We start from the raw sequence: 19286 nt of genomic DNA, 5'->3' as shown, positions 1-19286 counted from the left end.
CAAAAATATCTACGCCATACGTTTTTTCTCACCTGGATGACGTTACTACAACTGGGTATAATTTCGACTATATCAGCCATTCTTTCTCCAAGAGACCACTCAAAAAAAAAATAAAACAGAAGTAAAAAACTCCAAGTCATTAAACATATGTACATATAATTCTTTAAAAAGCTACACGTCTTTCGCTCCTATCGGAGCATCATTAGGCCTAAAAGTAAATAAAAATAGTACAAAAAGAACGCTTATAAAATATGCTAAAAAACTTTTTACCTAGACATACACCTACACAGATCACATTACAACTAACAACAAATCTAAAGCTGGGTTACGTTAACAATACTCACCTTAGATAGAAATAAACAAATAAAAACGTAAAATGTCACAAATGGGGAATGATCCCGCAACCTTAAGATTCGAAGGGGCGCGTTTAACTCATAGGCCACCAAGTCACACGACACACCATGAAAATAATTCTAACTATATCTTTAATGTTTATAATATTTTATTTCAACAAAAAAAATTTTAAGAAAAATACTTAAATTTAAACAGAGAGGTTGTTATAGATGAGGTGATGGAGCTTTTCTTAGCTTTAGTAATTTCCATTGTTTCTAACAGTTATTGCCTTTTGAGCATTCGTGTAAATCTGCTCCCTGTGTTAAAGAAAAACCATGTGAGGAGGCCAATAAATGATTTGCAAACGTCGATTTAGTTTCGATAATGTCAGTATCTCTGTACTTGTCCACCAACGCCGGGTGTTCTTTAATTCTGGTGGAAATTTTACGCCCCGATTGTCCTATGTAAATGGCATTACAGTCATTACATTTAAAAGATATACCCCTAATTTTGAATCAGCCTTATCTATCACACTAACTAAATGTCTTTTTAAATTGTTCGTTGTTTTGAACACAAGAGAGAGTTTTGAAAATTTGAAGACTTAAAACACTTTGCAAGCTGATAACAAATGTTACCAAAAAAGAATATTGATCTATAAAAGTGGCTATTATTATTGAGATGAATTAAGCTGTAGGTGAGTTTATATTTATTATAAAATTTATAATAAAGGCGATTAATAATGTCAAGCGGAAAACCATTATTAAAAGCGATATGTTTGATTAAGTTTAACTCAGCAAAGAAAAGCTCCTTTAAAAAGGGGGAAGTTAAAAAGGCGATAGAAAAAGATAATTAAAAGTGGCAAATTTGTTGTTGTATTTGTAGTGTTAAATTTTTCTTTAAGTTTTTTAGCATATTTTATAAGCGTTCTTTTTGTACTATTTTTTTTATTTACTTTCAGTCCTGATGATGCTCCGATAGGAGCGAAACACGTGTAGCTTTTTAAAAAATTATATACCGGGTGACAGAGACAAGAGGGAATACTTTTTTACTTTTCAAGATAAACAATTGAAATTTGGTACAGCGATAGAATAGTTATAAGAGCATCTTTTGAAATATTCTATTATTTTCAATCATTTCCGGTTTAACAGGAAGTAATACTAACTTTCTTATTTTAAATGGGACACTTGGTATATTTTTACGTATATCGATAAAAAATAATATTCTAAAAACAATAATACTATATTTTCCACTTTCTGTTTTATACTCATAGAAATAATCACTTTTTTAAATTTTAAAATAGGGTGCCAGGAATGCGTTAAAAGTTTTAATTTTTTTTCAAGTAATCACGGAAAAATAGTTTTCGTTACATTTTATGACTTAAATCTTTCACACGCCTATTTAAAATGTCTAAACCACTAATTTTGGCATTTACTTATTTCTTTTTAAATAGCGCATTATTGGGAACAACCACTTTTGAGTGTTTACTCTTTTCTGTGTCACCCGGTATACATATGTTTAATGAAACCCTGATTTGGAATTTTTTTACTTTTGTTTATTTAAATATGTTATGTTGTATCTTACTTTTTTTTAGGAGAAAGACGCTGAGAAATTGTAAATTCAGTTTTTGTGCTGTAGATTCGATACAGGTGGCAATAGTTGTTTGAATTCTATACAGCTTAAGGCATTGATTGCAGTTCACGTAATACCTCTTTGATTTTTCGTTATTTTCGGAAAACAGGAAGTATTTTCTTTCGCGCCTAGAAAAGGTAAACAATTAAGGATTCTTTACCACTTCTGTGAGCTTAGTCTCAGGTCACTCTCATCGAGAAATACGACTTTTATTTAGCCTTTATTTGAAGAGCTATTATTTTTCAGGAGGAAATAAAAAAGTCATTTGTTTACATAAAATTTTATTAATGAGAAAAATTGTAAAAAATCATTAGGATTTAAATAAAGTTGCATAACGACGTATCAAAGTTAAGCTGTCGTTTGTACATCATGGGTAATAATTATTTAAAAATATATAATTTTTTACAGGGCATATTATTTATTTCAAATAACTTTTTAGTAGTGCTATTTGTTGCTGAAAGGCCATGCACGATTTATAGCTCGTATTAAGAAACTTCTTTTTTTCCATATTAACCATATAAGTAGGTTATATAATTCTGCGCATCCTGATTGTCACATATTAACCAAAAATAATTAACAAAATATACTCAACGCTAATTTTTTCACAATTATTATAAATGTATAAAAATAATATATTTCCAAAAAAGTTTTCACCGTCAAAAATTCTCTGTAAACTAGTGTTTTTTTCTAACCCGTTTTTTAGCCTCTCTTTAAATTTTATTATTAAGAGTTAATATTAAACTATATTTTATCAAAAATGGATGAAGTAAAATCCGCTTTAAAATTAATGAAGTCGCTTAGTTTCGCTTTTCAAGGAAAGGCTTTGTACGGGATGCGCTGATAAAAATAAGGCACAACTCTTGAGGTACACTTTAATAAACTTCTCTTAAATTGTAATACACAAATCGTGAAATTAAAGGAGAAAATACAAAAATGAAACGTTCTGCTTTTTAGTCTAAAGCCGTCTGATCTCACTCGGACGGAGTGGGGCGCTTATGAAGTACGTTTATGAAATCTAAGATGGCGCTACAGGTATAAGTATAATAAATAAAATAAATTTATGGCGCACATTTCTAATATTACACTTTTGGATATAGCTGCTCGTACATACCGCCGACCTTGAAACATAAAGTTGTTTTAACCTTAAATCTAACAAATACTTAATTTTCAAAAAGTTAACACAAATTTCAAATCTCAAATTCCAAAAAAAATTAAATTTAAGCTTAAAACGAATTAAAATAGACTAAATCTAACACAAACATCTAACACGGACATAAATCAAAAGAACTTACAAACTAAGTTTATGTCCATTGGTTTCCTGTAAATTGTCACAATCGGGAAGAGGACAAATCTTAGTTAGCGGGCGCTTGGAACAAGTTCCGTCACCAAACCGCACCGAAACCACTCTTACTATTTCGTCACGTCCGGGATATAATTCAGTCACTCTAGCCATCTTCCATTGAAGAGGTGGCATATTATCATCTTTCACAATAACTAGATCACCAGTAGACACAACTCTAGCAGCATTTTGACACCATTTTTGTCGGTTCTGGAGCTCGGACAAATATTCAAAATACCAGCGTTTCCAAAAATGCTGAGTAATCTGCTGGATTCTTCTAAAATGGGTCAGACGATTCTGTTTCACTTCAATGACATCAGGATCGGGAACGGATACCAGAGGTCTTCCAATCAAAAAATGGCCTGGTGTTAATGGCAATACATCATCAGGACTGGATGACATTGGACTAATCGGCCTTGAGTTAAGGATCGCTTCAATTTGCTGAAGTACAGTAGTAAAGTCTTCGTAGTCTAGTATTGTGTCACCGATCACGCGTTTCAAATGCGTCTTAAAACTCTTGACTCCGGCCTCCCACAAGCCACCAAAATTTGGTGCACGCGGTGGAATAAATTTCCAATTTATACCGTCATTAGCCAAACTTGTTTGAATAGATGTCGATTGATCTTTAAAAAATCTTTTTAATTCCGAATTAGCACCTGTAAAATTGGTACCATTGTCCGAAAAAATGTTCAATGGTTTACCTCTTCTAGAGACAAATCGTCGTAAACACGCCAAAAACGCATCACTGGACAGGCTAGTTATCAGCTCTAAATGTATCGCCTTCGTTGCCATACAAACAAAGACACATACGTAAGCTTTAATAGGCTTATAATTCCGCGTTTTTCTGTCCCTTAATAGAAAATAACCAGCATAGTCACAGCCAGTATTTAAAAAAGGAGAACATTGTTTAAGGCGCTCAGGAGGTAAATTACCCATTAAATAAGCGTATGGTTTAGGTTTAGTCTTAAAACATATAATACATCTATGTACAATTCGTCTGGCTAAATTTCTACCTGCAATGGGCCAGAAATTTTCCCTAACTGCGTATAAAAGTTGTTGGGGACCGCAATGAAAAAGACGATTATGTTCATTTACTAAAATTAACTCGGATAATTTATGCTTGTTATGAAGAAGGATCGGGTGTTTTTTAGAAAACAATACGTCAGATTGTTGCAGTCTGCCTCCAACACGCAAAATATCATTGTCTAATATTGGCGACAAAGAAAGTATTTTACTAGAATTACTGATAGAGCCCTTATTTTTTAAATCATTTAATTCTGTCCGAAATGACTGTAATTGGGAAATTTTTATTAATGTATTCATAGCTTCACCTAATTCTTTACATTGTAATTCACCGGTTACACGATTACTCCCTTTATTTCTTGAATTAAAAATAAATCGTTTGCAATATGCTATAACACGTTGCAGTTTTGTTAAGCTCGAAAATTTATCAAAAATGTCCCAATTATTTTTTGACACATTAAAATGGACTAAAGTCTTTTGTTCAGGAATGTCTTCATCCACGGATAAACAATTCTGTGGCCACGCAGATTTTTTTAATTTTAGCCAAGAAGGACCTTCAAACCAAAAATCATTGTTAATTAATGATTCCGCAGAGACACCACGGGAAATCAAATCTGCCGGGTTATCAAAGGACCTAACATGGAACCAGTCGTCGGGATTTGTTTTTTCTTGGATAAAACTCACCCTATTTGCCACAAACTTTTTCCATCGATCGGTGGAGCCTTTAATCCAACATAAAGTTATAGTTGAATCGCTCCAATAAAAAACTTTATGAAAATCAATTTTTAAAGATTCCTTTATTTTTTCACCTAGCTTACACCCTATAACTGCACCAGCTAATTTTAATCTAGGTAACGTAACTGGTTTTACTGGGGCCACTTTACTTTTAGCTGTCAATAACTTACTCGTACATTGATTTACGGATTCACAACGGATGTATGCGCATGCGCCATATGAACTTTCAGACGCATCAGAAAAAATATGAAGCTCTATGGAAATAGAATGAACATTAAAAACATGTCTCGGGATTTTTATTTTGTTGAGAAACTGAAGATCTTTGCAAAACACAATCCACTTATCACGAATAGGGTCTGAAACTTGTTCATCCCAAGAAAATTTAGATTTCCAAAGCATCTGCATTATTAATTTTGCACGAATTATTATTGGACCTAAAAGTCCTAAGATATCAAATATTTGACCTATTGTTGATAAGATTATTCTTTTCGTGATACTCGAAAAATCAGGAAAATGTGAAACTTGATATTCGATGGTGTCGGAATGCGAATTCCAATAAATACCCAAGGTTTTATTGTTTTCACCCTCACCTAGATGCAGAATGCTAACATCTAAAGAAGAATCTATGTTTAATTGATCCAACAATTCTATTTTATTTGACAAGTACTTGCGTAACTGAAATCCTGCACTTTCTAAAATTTTACTAACATCTCTTTGAATCGCAAGTAATTCAGATTCTGAATCAGCTCCGTAAAGCAAATCATCAATGTAAAAACAATTTTTAATAATATTAGATGCCACGGGATATTTTTTCTCATTTTCAATAGCAAGTTGTTCTAAACAACGAGTCGCTAAATATGGAGATGACGCTAAACCGTAAGTAATAACATTTAATTCATAACATTTTAGAACATCGGTTGGTTGTTCTCTCCAGAAAATTTTCTGATATTGCCGATCAGCCTTATCAATAATTACTTGTCGATACATTTTCGATATATCAGCGTTAAGAACGTAAGCGTGTCTCCTAAAATTTAAAATAATGGTTAACAAATCATTTTGTACTGTAGGTCCTACATGTTGAATATCGTTTAAAGACAATCCGCTACTAGTACAAGCTGATCCATTAAAAACTACTCGTAAACGAGTGGTTAAACTAGTCGTTTTTATTACCTCATGATGGTTCAAAAAATAACCAACATTTTCGCACTTATCAATATTTTTTGAAATTAAAGACATATGTCCCAGCATTTCATACTCTCTCATAAAGTCAATATACTGGTTTTTAAGATTATTATCTCTTGATAAACGTCTCTCTAAACAATGAAAAGCTCTAATCGCATTTTGCTTGGAATCGCCAAGCTGTTCCTTATTTTCCCTAAACGGAATTTTAACTACAAAACGACCCTCACAATTTCGAGAAAAATTTTCTTTAAAATGTAAATCACAAATATCATTATTTTTACAAGTATTCTCACACTGTTCAATTTCCCAAAATCGCGTCAAATTTTTATGTATTTCTTCCTCTACTGTCGAAAATAAAGAAACGCTTTTATCACAAATCAAAGAAAAATTTAACTCACCACCCAAAATCCAGCCTAATTTAGTAGATTGTAAAGTTAAATTTTTGCATAACTTAATCTGGCCTGATTGTAAGATTTGATAAAATAAACTAACCCCACATAAAATATCTATTTCCTTTTTTATATTAAACTCAGGGTCTGCGAGCTTTATATCTGAAGGAATATTTAAAAAACTATAATCAAAACTCATTATAGGCATAGGTCGTGTAATTTTAGGTAATATTAAACACGAAATTTCCTGCGAAAAATCACCCAAGTTTGAACGTAAAATTAAACTTGTTTTATAATTTGAAAAAACCGTTTCGCTATTACCCACCCCGGTAATAGATACATTAGTTTTTTGTTTATTTAAAACCAGTTTATTAAAAAATGATTCGGTTACAAAATTCGATTGTGAACCGGGATCCAATAAAACTCTTGCCTTGACACAGTGGTTGTTTTTATTTAGAATTAACACTTCTGCTGTGGATAATAAAGCATATTTATTAGATTGTTGGCCTAACAATGACAATCTTTGAATTGGCTCTACATCGTGGTCAGCCAAAAATTGTTGATCGTGAACGTCGCACGAAGTTAAATCGTCGGTCGTTGCTTGCGTCGAGGTTAAAATCAGCTGTTCCTCTGTTTCACCGGTCATCTTCGCGTCGGAATCGGTGTTGTCGCTACTACTCTGCAAAATATCTCGATCGGGCCTACTATGTTGACTAACGACCAAGGTAGGACGCGGATCAGAATGTAAAATCGAATTAATATGTTTCGAACAATTTCTACATGGAGATTTTTGACATTCTTCCACTGTATGATTGGGATTTAGACAATTCACGCATAATTTTAATCGTTTTACTTCCGAATTTCTTTTCGCAATGTCAAATTTACTGAATGTAATACACTTAAAAATGGAATGGGACCCTCTACAATAAAAACACATAAACCTTTTATTATCTGTCGCTACAAAAGAATTGACAACGGGTTTATTTTTCTTATAATCGTATTTAAACGACTGCCGATTATTATCACCCTTTACAACTTGTAATTTTTCTAAGAGTTCACATTTCTCTTTCAAAAAATCATTGACGTTTGACATTGTGGGAAGTGCTTCGCTATATTTATATGCTTCCCAGTCGCGCCTAGTACGACTATCAAACTTACTGGTTAACAAATAAACTAGCAAAATTGACCATTCGTCAGTATTTTGCCCTAAAGAATTTAAACTACGCAAATTTTTCGTAAACGTATCAAACAAATTGCGCAAGTCAGTGTAAGATTCCCTATTAAGAGACGGTGCATCGAAAAGTGCTTTAACATAATTAAAAATTATCAATTTATTATTTTCGTATCTCTGTTTGAGCAACGAAAACGCTACATCATAATTTTGCTCAGTAACTTGTATGGATTCGATTAACTGTGCTGCTTCACCTGTTATATGCGCACGCAAATAATAAAATTTTTGAACACTGTCCAGTGATTCGTTCTTGTCAATTATTGAATAAAACGCATCTCTAAATTCCAACCATTTGTCGTAGGAACCAGAGAACTTTGGTAATTTTAACTCAGGGAGTTTTACCGAAATTTTACATTCCCGAGTACTATTTCTAGAAACATTACTGTCACCAGAAACGTGACTATTGGTACCATTTCTACCGGCACTAAACTTTGAAACAAGTACTGTGGCTCGCGAGATGGCATTAAAATACTCATTTTCAAACAAATTTAACTGTTCTTTTTCGGTCTCTGACTTATCACTAAGTGGGACAAGCATTTTAATCTCATCATGACACGCTAAAAATTGATCATAAATGGGTTGAACTTTATCCAACCTGGCACCAACTTCTGTGGATTTTTCCTCAGTGAGATTTTCAGAGTCAATAGTTTCAAGATAGTTTCGAAACCTAGTTAATGTAGCCTTTATTTGGCCTCTTTTTACTTTTAATTTAGCTAATTCTTCTGACATTTTGATTTAAAAGGTATAAAAAATACTAAAAATAAATGTAAATAAGTAACAAAGTAAAATGAAGAAATCGAAGAAGACGAATCGTGTCAGATAAGTCTGTCAAAAAGTCTGTACAGCAAATCAAATATTCCTACTCACAGTTTTCCGGCCTGGAAGTGAGCTTATAGAAATTCCTAGATATCAGGAAAATATGTGATCGTCGTCACAAGCCGGCAACGTTGCGTCGAACGCCGCTCGATCGCTTCGAACTCCGTCGTCGTCGGGCGGAGCCGCTCGCCTTGCCCAAAAAAAATGGACGCGGTCGAATTTGCCTTCAAGATAATTTACCTTATTTCTCTTGCCATGTGGCTCGAAAAGGACCAAAATGTACGGGATGCGCTGATAAAAATAAGGCACAACTCTTGAGGTACACTTTAATAAACTTCTCTTAAATTGTAATACACAAATCGTGAAATTAAAGGAGAAAATACAAAAATGAAACGTTCTGCTTTTTAGTCTAAAGCCCTCTGATCTCACTCGGACGGAGTGGGGCGCTTATGAAGTACGTTTATGAAATCTAAGATGGCGCTACAGGTATAAGTATAATAAATAAAATAAATTTATGGCGCACATTTCTAATATTACACTTTTGGATATAGCTGCTCGTACAGGCTTACCATTCTGTTTTGTGCTAGTATATCGAAGCAAAAAGAACAATTGTTGGTGATCAAAAAAGCGACTCTTTCTAGGGCTTTTCAAAATTTTACAAAGAGAGACTTACTGGCAATCTGAAAGTTTAACAAAAAAGCATGGGATGACATAAGACAATATAAATAAAAAATAGATGAAGTAAAATCCGCTTCAGAGTTAACGAATTCGATAAATATTTTAGAAGCACTTTGAAACATTAAAACTGCCTGAAATAAAGCCTCAACAGCAATCATACAAAATTGTTTGGTATATTATTCAAATAGGATCCACATGATTTCTTCCTTTATCTACAATATTTCAAAACGAATAGTATACCAGTGAAATGAACATAGCCCAAAATAATCTTAAGAGTTATGTTGGAATCGACAATATTGCAGCAGGAAAAGAAACAAGTTCAAACATTGACCCAACCATTGGTAATATGACCATGATCATGCAAAAGAAGAGCAAAAAGACAACGATATCGAGCTTGAAAGCACTTGAACGCAGTGTTAGTCAACACAATGACTACTAGTAGAGCCGCATAGGGCGAAAAAAAGTGGTTCGCGTGCCAAACGGTGATGAAAGCAAACAACATTAGTTAGTATTAAGTTACTGATTACAAAAAATAATGTTGCCCTCCCCTACCCCCGCGTCTCTCATCCCCCAACCCCTAAAATGTATTTTTTTTAATTGTTAATATCTCGGATATCAATAGAGATAGAATTAAAAAAAATTCTCTGTTATTTTCACAAGTACAAGGGGCATAACAAATGTTATATTGACTAAATCAATATCACGAAAACTAAATGAGATATATAAAAATATAGTGTATGATTATTTATTACATTTTTCTTTTGTAAATATTTTGAAAACAAGTGACCTTTTCGGAAATAAGGTTAAAATAAAAGTTTTTGCAAATTTCATAAGCTTTTTAGAAATGTATATTAATGGGGGTCAAATCACTTCCTCCCCTAAAAATTTTAAAAATATAAATTTGCGCTGTTGGTCGGTAAAAGGGGTGTTACATAAAGGTGGCACAAACAATATATTATACCTGCCTAATTATATAATGGCTAACAAATTAAAAACCTTTTTTAACCCCACCCCTCGCTCCAACCCCCAACTCCCAGCCCCAACTTGAATTTTTTTTGCAAGTAAGAACAAAGAAAAAAGCTCGTATTTCGCGAATACGAGCAGGTCTCTATTTTTAATTTCATAATAAAAATATGATCAAAGAAAAATAATTATTAGAAAATCTAGGCACCGTACAAATAACTCATAGTAGTTTCATTTTCCCTAAACACATTACATTTTTCACATCAGCAGCACAAACAGCAGCTGGAAAGTGAGCAGCTCCCTCCAACCCAAAGTTCACTATTACCAGCTTTACGAAGAGCCCGATTACAGGCATATATTTGGATAAATGCCCATAAAAAAACTCATGTAGAATTAGAACCAACCGAGTATGGCTGGCGAAAAGAAGAGAATGTGTTTCTACAGTTCTCTCTGATCTACCAAATGTTGCGCCAAATGAAATTTTAAATTTTATCTCATGTGCCTGCAAAAAAAATAGATGCACCACAAAACAGTGCAAGTGTATTCAAAATAAACATCAATGCACGGAGAGTTTTATGTGTGTGGACGAACTCTGTGAGAACTACTCTTTTAAAAATGAGAGTTCTGATGATGAATAATTTTTTTTTACCTGTAAAGTAATTTTTAGTTTTTTATGTGCAATTTATTATACCAATCTGTACTTATTAAAGTAATAAATAAATGTGTTTTTTTTATTAAAAAAAAAGAGTCGGAGGGAGGTGGTATTAGTTTGGATTAAAGGGGAGTTAGGTTTCTTGGTTTCTAATTCAACCACAAAAAAATTAAATCGCTAACATCAATAGTTTACGAGATTTAAAAAGTTTACCCCTTAGGAGGGAGTGGAAGTGACTCAAACCTGGATGGAGGGGAAAATATGTATTAATTATTATATTTTTACTATCCTAAATCATAAATAAACGAAATTTCTATAAAAAGGTCGGTACATTATACTAAGTATTTTGTTAAATCTAGTGTGTGAATATATTTTTTTTAGTTTTATGATTGATTTTATTTTTTTTTTGAGGGGAAGGGTTAACGTAATCCTATAAATTTGCATAATAAAATAGTTGAAAGTTTTTTTTGTAGGATGAAATATTAAAAAAATTTTTGAAAAAAACTAATATTTCCAACAAAAAAACATACAAATTTGAATATAGCTCCTCTAGTTTTTGAGATATGAAAATATTTCTAATGACCTTTTTCTTTCTACAAGTACTTGTGAATATAACAGTAAAAAAAGTGGACCGCTAGCATTATTAGTTTTCGAGATACAGCGATTTAAAAATTTTACCCTTTCAAGAGGGGTTGGCGGTGACTGACGCGGGGTAGGGGGGGGCAACATCGATTTTCGTAATCAGTAACTTAATACCATCTAACCTATATAGGTTGTTTGCTTTCATCACAGTTTGGCACGCGAAATGCCCTATGCGGCTCTACTATACATACAGGAAATCGTTTCGAAATATAGGGTGTTAAAGTTTTAAGTAAACATGTTTTTGAATCATCACTTTTTTATGATTTAAAATATTTATATGAAATTTACACACGCCTTTGGCGTAACAAAACACATTTCTTGATTTAAAAGACTTTTTATTTTTATCAGTATTCTCCGTACGGTAATTTTATTTAATTCTAGAAGAAGCTTATAATAGCCTTTGCTTTTCATCATCTTTACTTAAAACTAAATTATTGACTTTTAAAATAGTAAACTGTTGAGTGTAGTTGACTTAAAAATATTCATGAGGTAATCTTAATGTCTCAAATTGGTTTACCAAATACTATGAAATGTTGTTAGTTGAAGATCTTATAGTAAAGATAATTAGTCACACTTTATTGTCAAGCTTATGGATTTTTGGTAAGTAATATAATTTTGGAGTTGTTGGGTTCAAAAATTGTAACCTGAAGTTATCTTAAGAGTAGACAAGGTTTTTGCAATTATCATTAAATAATGCTATCTTAACCTACGCGATCATTTTTGATAAAGGGTTCTTAAAAATCTTTTTATATGGCCGATTTTCAATACTGTAATCAACTCGTTTAAAATATTATTTTATAAGTCTATTTTATAGTTTAAAATAGCAACCGTGATTCTTTTGTCATTTTTTAAATAGAAACAATCTTTTTATCTCAGTCGTTTAATAATTTTAGAACTTGAAGTTTTTTCCATTTTGGTAAGATTCCTTGATATTTGGTTGCGGATCGTTTCTCTAGCAAATTTATTTGAAAAATATTTTATTATCAATACCTACAATAATCACCTCCAGGTTGCTTCTGTAGTTTAAAGCTAGTACAAAGTTAAGACTCTTATTAAAATTACCAAGTCCTTTCTCATTAATAAACTGACAGGGCTGATTTTCAAGGATATAAGATACTTTCTAAAAAGGAAGTATTTTCTCCACAAAATAAAATTTAAGAAGGAAACCCTTCCTTATAAGGGTTGTACACTATAAACAATTAGGTTATACAAATAAGCTGTGCCAGTCATAATTTAATAGTTTTTATTCATATATAAGGAAATCAGCAATACAATTAGCAGCACTTTTCTTTCCTATAAAATCTAATAAACTGCATCTTTATATTAAATACTCTCGATTTTATGCAAATCATGATATATTAAAAAAAAGGCCAGAACCGAACGCACTTACACATAAATATAACCGTTCTTACGGTTAACATGTCTACATTATTTAATGCAATATAAATAAGTATTGCACTTTAACAAGCGGTCCGATTACATAATTCCAATTGCCGCTACAGTTTTTATTTTTCTTATGCCGGGTGTGGTTCATATAATATACCGTACTCTCGTAACTTATTCTAGGACCGAATAAATAATCTAAATAAATGACAACATTTAGTTCTATAGTCACCTGTTTTTTTTTTCTTGCATATCTGCTATAATCACGCTTTTAATCTCGAAACAAATTACAATTTATTTCGCTAATCTCACATTTATGGACCATCTTATTAGAATATCGGGGCTCCGTCAACATTTGTCAAACGAAATTGTCGATCGCGATGTCAGATTACAAACCATATTAAATCGCCCGTCTACTTAAGCAGACGTAGATTTTTCATTATCAACCGCATTAACATCGATGAATGTTAACTAATTTTTATTTATTTTTATCTTTTTGATATGTGACATTTTGTTAATAGAATTACTACAGATAAATAGGCACAGCCTGTCATGGAAATTGATTTGCTTCTCTGCAGCTTTTTCTTCTTAGGACGATTTTTAATTATAGTTATATTTTGCAATAGGTTTTATTGATTAAGATAATTTAGATATTAATTAAAAAATTTATATTGTTTGTTTTCTTCGTGGCTATATAAATGGAATCTGTGGCAAAATCAAAAAAGTGGCTTGATTTTTTCCAAATAGTTGTCGAACTTTTTATTTCTTAACCCCTCTATAAATTCTTTCAATTAGTTGAAGAACTATCAATTATATTTTGATTTTTACCTCTCAGCTGAAGAATCTTAAATTCTTTATTCATTTCTTGTAGGCAATTGAACAAGTTTGAATTTTTCTTGATTGCTCTTAGGCAGTTCAAGAACATTGATTTTGTTCAAAACAGTTAAAAAAGTATTTATTTTTCTTTCATTCCATCCAAGCAGTTGAAGAATTTTAAATTCATTTTTAATTTCTACTAGATAATTCAAAAAGCTTAAATTCTACTTATTATTCTTCGATTTCTAACAATTAGTTGAAGAACTTTAAATTATTTTTTATGTCTACCAAGCAGTTGAAGAGCTTCGAATTTTTCATTGATTTCTTCCTAGCTTCGATCTTTTCTATAACTTCTTTCTGGCAATTGAAAAACTTTAAATCCAATTTTTTTAGGCAGTTAAAAAATATTAAATTATTCTTCGATTTTTCGATTTTTCGTCAGTTAAAGAACTTATTTTTTTATGTTTACCAGGCAGCTAAAGAGTCTTCAATTTCTTATTGATTCATTTAATTTCTTTCAAATAATTGAAAAAATGTTTTTTTTTCAGACAGTTGCAGAACTTTGTATTCATCCATTAGTTTTTTAAGGACTTCAAAATACTCTTTGATTCCTAGCAGGTGAATAAAAAAGGGTAGATTTCATTTTGTCTTATTCTAGCCAGTAGAATATATAACTAAATTATCTTTTGAACAGCCAATTAAAGAGTCTCAAATTCTGAATGGATTTGTTCTAGACAGATAAAATCGAATTGAATTTTTTCTTGATTTTTTCCAGCAAGTCTTATTTCTTTTATAATTATTTCCAGGCAGCTACAGGAGTATAAGTTTATTAAAAAAATTGAGAGATTTCTTCCAGGAACTTGAAACTTTAAATTCTTTTTTATTTTTTAACAAGCAATTGACAAGTTTGAATTTTTTCTTTATCTTTATTTCTGTGAATAATAATATTAATAATAATAATAATAATAATAAAGAAATTTATTTAGCATCATAGCTACATACATTACAATAATTATAATTTTAATATAATACAGTACTAAAGTCTACAAAGAAAATAAACTACAATAATAATAATAAACCAATAAAAGTTCATTACATACAGGGCTATATTAGGTATAATAGAGTGGTGATCAGCGGAATAAAAGAAAACGTACACAACAATTATTGGTATAAATAAAACCTAACCCAGGACAACACAAATGGTATAAAACAAATGGTGTTACACCTATCCACTATGGCGAAATCTTGAGGATGTCTAGTATTGTATGTGTGTACATCCTCAAACGATTTTAACTTATCACAGATATAGCTGGTAACAACCGATGTTTCAATTTAAATATAAACAAATAGACATTAAACTTTATACGTTCAGTCACAGACATCATATTTAGGACACTTAACATACATTTAATTGGTGTATATCGATCGCATTTTAAAATCCGTTTCATAGCTCTTTTCTGTATTATTTTTAACTAGTGTATTTTATATTGTGGCAGATTAAACAACAACGTGGAGCAATACTACAAATGCGGAAGTCCACTGCTATTAAACAAAACCAACTTTGTGCTCATGGAGAGGTTTCTTCCCATCGTGATAAATCGAACTTTTTTGGAAAATTTTCGCATGACGTAGTCTGTATGTGCACAAAAGTTTAAATTGGCATCTAGAATAGTACCCAAATACTTAATTTCACTCTCATAAAGAATGCTATTCCCATTTACAGTAATGCTCACACTATCCATGTCTATTTGATTAAGTCGTGACTTTTTGACAAATATGCAAAACTTCGATTTAACTGTATTTAAACACAATTTGTTAGTGCAAAGCCAGACAAATAAACTATTCAATTCATTTTTTAGATCGATTTGCATTTGCTGTAAGTTTTTGCCTATAATATACACTATTGTATCATTTGCAAATAATACCACTCTACACTTTTCAAAAACTTTTACCATATCATGTACAGTAGAAATAACAATGGTCCTAAAACAGTTCCTTGAGGCACACCATAATTAACAAAAACACACTGAGATATACTATTTTTAAACATTACACGTTGGACTCTGTTGGACACATACGACTTAAACCAACTCAAAGCATTATCCCTAATTCCTTATTGCTGTAGTTTGGTAATTAAACTTTGTCTATCTGTCGTTTCAAAGGCTCTCTTAAAATCTAAAAATACCGCTAAAACAAGATTATCACAGTCGATAGCTTTGAGAAAATCATCACAAATACTTATTAACGACAACGGATTCACAAGAATGATGCTCACGAAATCCCGACTGTCCAGGAACAATTATTTTGCCTTTATCACAAAACTCAACAAGTTGTTCCTTAACACAACTCTCAAGGAGCTTTTCATAGACAGGTACCGTGTTAATGGGTCTAAATTCATTATGCAAATTTGTGTTTTGTACTTTGGGAACAGGAATAACAGTAGATAGTTTCCAATCATCTGGGAAAACGAACGCCGTTAGACAAAGAAGTATTAATAATATCTAACAATCTATTACCAACCACAAGAGAGACATCACAGAGGACATGTTTTGATATACCAGATTCACCACCACCGACATTTTTTAAGTTTTTTAGAGTATTTTTCATTTTTAACATAGAGACAGGTTTGAATTTAGAAAAAATGTTAAACACGGGGGGACATACAATAATATTTAATCTGTTTCCGCTTTGTGGTATATTATTTATAATATCCTCCACACTCTCAACAAAATATTTATTAAATCTGTGGGATATAACTTCTTCATCTTGGAGTATTTCTAAATTAAAATTAATTTATTCCGGTAGTGTGCTATTTTTACTCGGCAACAGTGTTTTCAAATTCCTCCATAGTTCTTTCGGGTTCTTTTTATTAAAATCTATACATTCAAAAAAATAATTTTCCTTCTCTACTCTGATTTTGTTAACTGTAAAATTTCTTTTAGCCATATATTGATTCCAAGTATTTTCACTTTTTTCAATTATCGCCCTCTTATATAAATTACCTCTTTCATGCATAAGTTCTCTTATCTCCTCGGTTATCCATTTTTTATCCCTATATTTTAATATTTGTAAACATTTAGTCCTCAGACACATTTTATCTAAAATACTCTTTATGTCATGCACAAAAGAATTAGCCAATCTATTTACATCAGAGATACTGTTATTCCACTCAAATGCAAGAAGTTCTTCTTGTAATTTTACAGAATTATAGTTCTTAAATGATCTTTGATATGATACAAGTTCTATATTCCACCAACAATTACATTTGTTCCATTAAAGTCACTAACTTCATCTAGGTATTGATCAAAAAATTCCAAAAATTTCGCATCATCTTTATTAGGTGGATGATATAAAACAGAACACAAATACTTATCACGAGACACAGACATTTCAAAAGACAGTAACCAGACATAACTTTCAACATATACAACTTTTCTAATTCTATATTTAATATCACGCCTAATTAATGCTAAGACCCCTCTTGTTCTCCTGTTATTACTTGTACATTGCTCTAATTTATACCGATCTATGACCAGCTCACATGACTCAATATCGGGAGTTACGTAAGTCCCGCTTAAAAGAATGATCTTTGGTTACCAATCGTTAATTAAAAGATTAATGTGATCCTTGTCGTTAGTGTACCCTTGAAAGTTAAAATAAATCATGTTTGCATTAAATACAATAGTTTTATCTAATTGCTATACAGGGTGTCATTGAAATGGTGTAAAAAAATTCGGGGGGTGATAGTACTCCTAAAAATTTAAAAAAAAGTTCCTATAACTATAGGGTGGAAAATGCATATTAAGGGAGTTAGGGGCACTGAAAGGGTAAATTTAAAAAACGGTTTTTTGAAATTGTAGGTTTAAAAAACGAGATAAAATTTCGAAAAAAAATCCTCTGCCATAAATTTTGACCCAAAATCAAATGGTGATACTGAAAAATAATTTGGAAAATCGGAAAGGGTAGTTTTTGCAAGGGTAGGGGGTTAATTCGTGAATAACTTTTTTTAGGTTATTTTCTTCGCAACGTGGGTTCATTTTTTAAAAACTACATACTTTTTCCTACAAAAAAGGTACTCTTGTTGCACATCGCCCAGAACGATGGTTTTCGAGAAAATTGAAGGCAAAAAGTTTGCTCTGATGGGTTGCTAACTGGTTAAACAACATAAACTTATGAAAGTTATGGGGTTTCAAAAGTAAACAAGTAGTTATTAAATAATTAATTGAAAAATCTAAATTTCATAATTTTTAAAACATCGTATTGCTTTTAAAAAACGAAATAAACCAATTACCAAAATTCCTTATTAAATGCATACTTATTTGATTCATTAGCCTAGTTTACACCGCGAGTACCAAATATTCAATACGCGGACCCAATCCCCTATTCTCAAACTCAACGTGCGCGAGTTGACAAGTTTACACGTAAATTATTCCAAATTGTGACTTAATAGGTTTGAGAATATGTAGAGGTTTTAGTCCGCGTACTGAATATTTGGTACTCGCGGGGTAAACGTAGCTGTTGAAGGTATGCAATAATAAACATTTTAGGCTAAATGGTCAAAGTTACCTTAATTTTCTAATACATGATCTACCAGCACTTTTGGAGGAAGTTCCCATAGCACAGAGGCAGATCACGTATTTTATGCATGATGGTGCACCAGCTCATTTTCCGCTAGCGGTGAGGAATCATTTAAACCAAGTTTTTGAGAGGCGTTGGATAGGACGTGGTGGTCCACAAGCTTGGCCAGCAAGATCACCAGATCTTAATCCATTAGATTTCTACTTCTGGGGCCACTTGAAAACTTTGGTTTACTCAGTGCCGATTAATACTGAAGAGCAACTACGTCAACGCATTATCGACTGTTCCAATTAAATTCGTACAACCCCAGGGATATTCCACAGGGTACGCAGATCATGGAGAAGAAGAGCAGATGTCTGCATTGAAATGAATGGTGGTCACTTTGAACATTTACTATGAATGAATTAAGAAATGCATTATTTTAATAAGGAATTTTGGTAATTGGTTTATTTCGTTTTTTAAAGCAATAAGATGTTTTAAAAATCATAAAATTTAGATTTTTCAATTAATTATTTAATAACTACGTGTTTACTTTTGAAACCCCATAACTTTCATAGGTTTATGTTGTTTAACCAGTTAGCAACCCATCAGAGCAAACTTTTTGCCTTCAATTTTCTCGAAAACCATCGTTCTGGGCGATGTGCAACAAGAGTACCTTTTTTGTAGGAAAAAGTATGTAGTTTTTAAAAAATGAACCCACGTTGCGAAAAAAATAACCTAAAAAAAGTTATTCACGAATTAACCCCCTACCCTTGCAAAAACTACCCTTTCCGATTTTCCAAATTATTTTTCAGTATCACCATTTGATTTTGGGTCAAAATTTATGGCAGAGGATTTTTTTTCGAAATTTTATCTCGTTTTTTAAGCCTACAATTTCAAAAAACCGTTTTTTAAATT

The 19286-nt window shown here is 31.8% G+C and overlaps 1 protein-coding gene across 3 annotated transcripts in view; it reads right to left on the bottom strand.

Moving 5' to 3' along the window:
- Positions 1–19286, bottom strand: part of LOC126750254 (angiopoietin-2) — a 204456-nt gene that overhangs the window by 81846 nt on the left and 103324 nt on the right. The gene's annotated exons all lie outside the window — the stretch shown is intronic.

Source organism: Anthonomus grandis, chromosome 1, assembly GCF_022605725.1.
Source record: "Anthonomus grandis grandis chromosome 1, icAntGran1.3, whole genome shotgun sequence".
Lineage (NCBI taxonomy): Eukaryota > Metazoa > Arthropoda > Insecta > Coleoptera > Curculionidae > Anthonomus > Anthonomus grandis.
The sequence above is the reverse complement of the archived record's forward strand: the minus strand, read 5'-3'. Positions and strand labels throughout refer to the sequence as shown.